This window comes from Microtus ochrogaster, unplaced genomic scaffold (assembly GCF_000317375.1).
Source record: "Microtus ochrogaster isolate Prairie Vole_2 unplaced genomic scaffold, MicOch1.0 UNK73, whole genome shotgun sequence".
In the NCBI taxonomy this organism is placed as follows: domain Eukaryota; kingdom Metazoa; phylum Chordata; class Mammalia; order Rodentia; family Cricetidae; genus Microtus; species Microtus ochrogaster.
This window is the reverse complement of record NW_004949171.1, coordinates 1,542,270-1,547,328: the sequence shown is the minus strand read 5'-3', so window position 1 is coordinate 1,547,328 and position 5,059 is coordinate 1,542,270.

Below are 5,059 nucleotides of genomic sequence, written 5' to 3'. Positions count from 1 at the left end.
TCTTTCTTTCTTTCTTTCTTTCTTTCTTTCTTTCTTTCTTTCTTTCTTTCTTTTCTTTCTTTCTTTGAGATAAGCTTTTCCTATGTAGCCCTGGTTGGTCTGATACTCACACTGTGGCTCAGGCTGGCCTGCAGGTTGTGGTTCTTTTGTCTCAATCTCCCACATACTGCAATTACAGGCACACACCACCATCCATGTCTGACTTTCATTTTAATTTTAATCATCTCATAAGGGAATACCTAAATTGATGAATATGACATTTCTAAGTTATATAGTTTTGCTGATATATTTGTGGGTACAAGAACAATTAGTATAATAGGTTTCAATAAATTAAAATTATTCAAATCAATGCAGGATATATCATATAGAAATTTTTCTAACATACGAGTTGTGACAGATTTACTTCCTTTCTCAATTTTGGAGAAGCTTACTGACGCACGATTTTCCAATAGCTTAGAAGGCTTCATCCTTATTTCCTACAGAAATGTATGTTTGGGATGAACAACAATTATTTGGATATGTTTTAACTTTCTTTTTTCTCTTTTTTTTCCCTGACATGTTGCTTGGTTTGTGGTTTCAAGGTTCCTACAATGGGAGAAGATTGATGGGAAAACCATTCTGAAAAAAGGTTAGGGCTACAGACATGGATGAATTAGGGATGGTATTTTACCTTTCTTGAATGGAACCCACCTTATTGTCTCACAGGACTTGAGGATTATATGGGATAACATAACTGATAATTCAAACTATTTTTTCATAGACAAATCACACAGTTACTCAGAAACTGATAAGATTTACACTTTCTTGATTTCTCACACATATGAATCACACATTCATTCTGGTCAAAGCACATTCTTCAAGAAGTTTCAAAGGGAAATTTCTCATATTTATGAATGAAAGTTTCATGTTCTAAATTAAGTATTTTTGATAATTTGCATGGATAATTTGCTGGTTACTTAAAGTGTCAATTCAACACAGCCTAGAGTCATCTGGCAAGAGAGTCAATGAAAAATTGGTCTGGAGATAACTCAGCGGTGAAGAGCACTGGACCTATGTTCAATTCCCAGTACCCACATGGTGGCTCACAACCTCTGTAATTCCAGTTCCAGGGGATCTGATGCCCTCTTTTGACCTCTGTGGGCATAGACATGCAGGTGGTGCCCATGCATATATACAGGCAAAATACACATACTCATACAAATAAAAAAAATCTTAGAAAAAATCATGTAGATTAAGTTGGCCCACAGGCATGTCTGTGGTTGCTGATTGGAATGAGAAGACATACACTAAATGTTGGTGGCACCATACCATGGGCTGGCTCCTGAACTATATGAGTCAAGAAAGCTAGCTGAGCATAAGCATGGCTGTATTTCTTTCCCTCTGTTCTTGACTGTGGATGTGATGTACCCTGTATCGAGCACCTACCTTGACTTCCCTACTATCATGCGCTGTGATGTGGAATTGTAAGCCCACTAAACCCTTCCTACCCTCACTTGTTTTTTTGTCAAAATATTTTATCACAGCCATGGAAACGAGAACAATATCTATTCAAGCAAACATGTCTTGAAAATGCTGTACACACTTTCAAGGTCGACTTCCACTTATGGATGACATCCTTTTCCTTCACGAGCAGAGTGAAACATTTCAGTTAAAAGCATCAATGCCCAGCAGTAGAGATACGTGTCCACACGTGTTAACCTGTTTCCAGTCCCACTCTCCTTCCCTTTCTTCCTTCCCCTCCTTTCCTCTTCCATCTTTCTTTATTTGCATTTTCCCTTACAAATGGCCAGGGAATCTGAAGAAGGCACACACTTCCATGATAGCAGCTTTCACACTGAAGAAGACTTCTTTCCACCTCTTTGTGAGACGAGGCGTCCTCGTCATTTCAGGTCCTCTCCATTTCGAGGCTGGGATGTGTACAGAGACATCTTACATGAAATAGGAATTATTATCTGATTTGATAAATCTTGTCTTTGAAAGAAGACTATGTGGATCTCAAGTAGCTGATGTTCAAAAACAACATACAAAGAAATCAAAGAGTGGGTGAACGCAACATCAAAAGAAGCCAAAAACAAAATCCCCAAACAAAAAACCTCCAAAACAAGCAACCAAAAAATAAATATCTAGGAGGGAAATTTCTTAGAAGATCATGTTGCCACTGGGTAATTTACAGAATATACTGGTATGGGGAGCATGCTAATCTTTAGGTGATGGGAGAACTTCATCCAGGGCCATATGGCATGGTGGGTGAGAGGTATTTATAAAGGGCTGGGAGACTGTGCCCCCACTCCAGAGTGTGCCATTTTGGTGAACTGTTGAATCATTAGATAGAAATGGAAATAGCCCTCTCTCTATAGACAAGAGTCACCACTATGATTTCTATAATTGTTAGCCAGGGAGTTTTTTTTTTTTTTTGATACTTTTTAAAAGACAGGGTCTCATGTATCCTAGCTTGCCCTTGAACTTGATACGTAGCTGACAAGGACCTTGACTTTGGATCCTTCTGTCTCTACCTACTGAGTGTGAGATTATTGGCCACCACACTCCAGTCAAGGAAGGTTTTTGTTACTGTTGTTTTTCAGACTGGGTTTTTCTCTGTAGCCCTGGCTGTCCTGGAACTCTCTCTATAGACCGAGCTTGCTTCAATCCCAGAGATCCACCTGCCTCTGATGGGATTAAAGGTGTACATCACCATGCCTGGTTCCAGCAAAGAATTTTAGCCAATGCAATAAAAATAATCTAAATATATTAAAAAAGTTTATATACTGCTAACCTTGAAACCAAGTGTAGAATCATAAATTACATGATACTAAACATTCTTGTGCATACATGAACATATGGTACACTATATATATGTACAATAGAAAAATGTTTTGGTAGAAGGATGGGGTAAAGATATGCATGTATCTTAATTTATATAGTTTTCTAGTTGTTTCAACAGACAAATATACATTAATTTTAGTAAAAAGATAACAGGGAAACTACCTAAATTTAACTCAGAGTCCCTTGGTCTTAAAGTAAAATATCTCTCTATTTCTAATTTGTAAGTGAATATACATATTTTAATTACTGGTTGTCAATACAAAACTGTGTCTTTTAAAAGACCGGATTAGGAATTGGAGAGATGGCTCAATGGTTAAGAGGACTGGTTCAAGTCTCAGTACCCACACAGTGACTTATAGCTGTCTGTAACTCAAGTTCTAGGGGATCTGATACTTTCTTGTGACTTCTGAGGATATTAAGCACACATGTGGTATATACACACACAAACACACACACGCACACAGGCAAAACGTTCATATATAAAAAATTCTAAAATATTAAGAAAGTAAAATAAAAGGGGATTATGATAGACTTGGATTTGAGAGCCTCCTGTTTCTGCATCCTGAGACATGCGGGGATAATAGTTCCTGGCTCAGTTGTATATTCCTTAATCAGGCTGTTATATCGTTTGTGATAGAAATATGAACAGAAGGGCCCGTGAGATGGCTCAGTGGGTGGAGGTGTTTGCTGCCAGCCCTATGACTTTGAGTTCTGTCCCTGGGACCCACATGATGGAAAGACAGAACTGACTCCAGCAGGTTGTCCTCTGACTTCCACACCCTTGCCATCACATGGGAGTGCACACACACACACACACACACACACACACACACACACACACACACCAAACAATGTTTAGGAAACATAAGCAGAAAACTTAGTTAAGAATTCTATCATTTAAACACAAGTGTTAACTCTTACTGCCTTTTCTTTCTTTCGACATTCTATAGGCATATACATAACCCAGGAAACCATGAGCACAGGAGACACTATATCAAATAAAAACACCACATCTGCAAAAATGACATTTCCTAGCACTCCTAAAATGACTAAAAATAATTTAAGAAGTGTGGCAAACTCTCAAAATCCAGTGGTTAAAAATACCAGAAAATCAAATCATTTGCACAGTTTGATCCCAGCTATCTTTTAAAAATCAAAATATGCATGAGAAAAGATTAGCTTAAATTCCAACAGTAATGAGCCCCTTTCTTTTTTTGTTAGTTTTTCAATCAAATTATGTTTGCAATGAGCATATATTTGATAAATGTGAAGAATAAGTCTTAAAAAATTGTTAAGGAACATACTGGAAAATAGATCCCAAGTAAATCAAAACTGTTAACATGCGTGTGAAACCGCATGAGTGCAAAATAGGTTAAGTTGAGGTGGTCCTATGGCGGTGAGTGCCCCAGTCAAGGGGAGTTAGAGGCTTCGTTTATCATGAGCGCCTTGTCTGAATTATAGAGGGGAGTGACTGAGACTGGACATTTTATTTTCCTAAGAACTCTCAGATTGTCTGAGAAGTATAAGAACACACAGAGCCTGTCTACTGCCATCAGTCACCCCGTCCTGACAAAGCCTTAATAATGGAGCTATTCTGCATTCCAGCTGAGCAGACTCATCCTCATCACGTCAGCGCTTGAGGGAAAATAAGACGGCAGGCACTCTAGTTAGTCACAGGAAGCTAAAGCTAAATTAAGAGGTGACAGGATGGAGGCGGCAGTGATGGCATGAATCCCAAGCACTGGCTTGTAAGGCGTAAACACTTTGGATTTAAATGGAGACCCAAAAGACCAGGGTCTTCAGTGGAATAAAACAAGCCAAGATGGCAACGCTCTACATAATACTCTGCACCATCAGATAAATTCACCAATCTCTTGAGTACTCAGTGTGGCATACTAAAGTAGACTCCCTGAAAGTAAGCTTGCTGGGGCTAAAGAGATGGAAGAGATCTTCCTCTGCAATCTTGTCCAGTTTGGAGTCCATCACCTACATAACAAGCTAGGCATTCCTGAAAATGCCTGTAACTTTAGTTCTGAGACGGTAGAGACAGAAGGATCTCTGAGGGGTGCTGGCTTCTATTTTAGCTGAGACAGAATCCCTTGTGTTCAGGGACAGTCCTTAGCGCAAAGGAACAGGTAGAGAGGGACAGAGCAGTACACCTAACACCGTCTTCTAGACTCCACACATGGACACATATGAATGCTTACATGGCACACACGCAATGCACACACACACA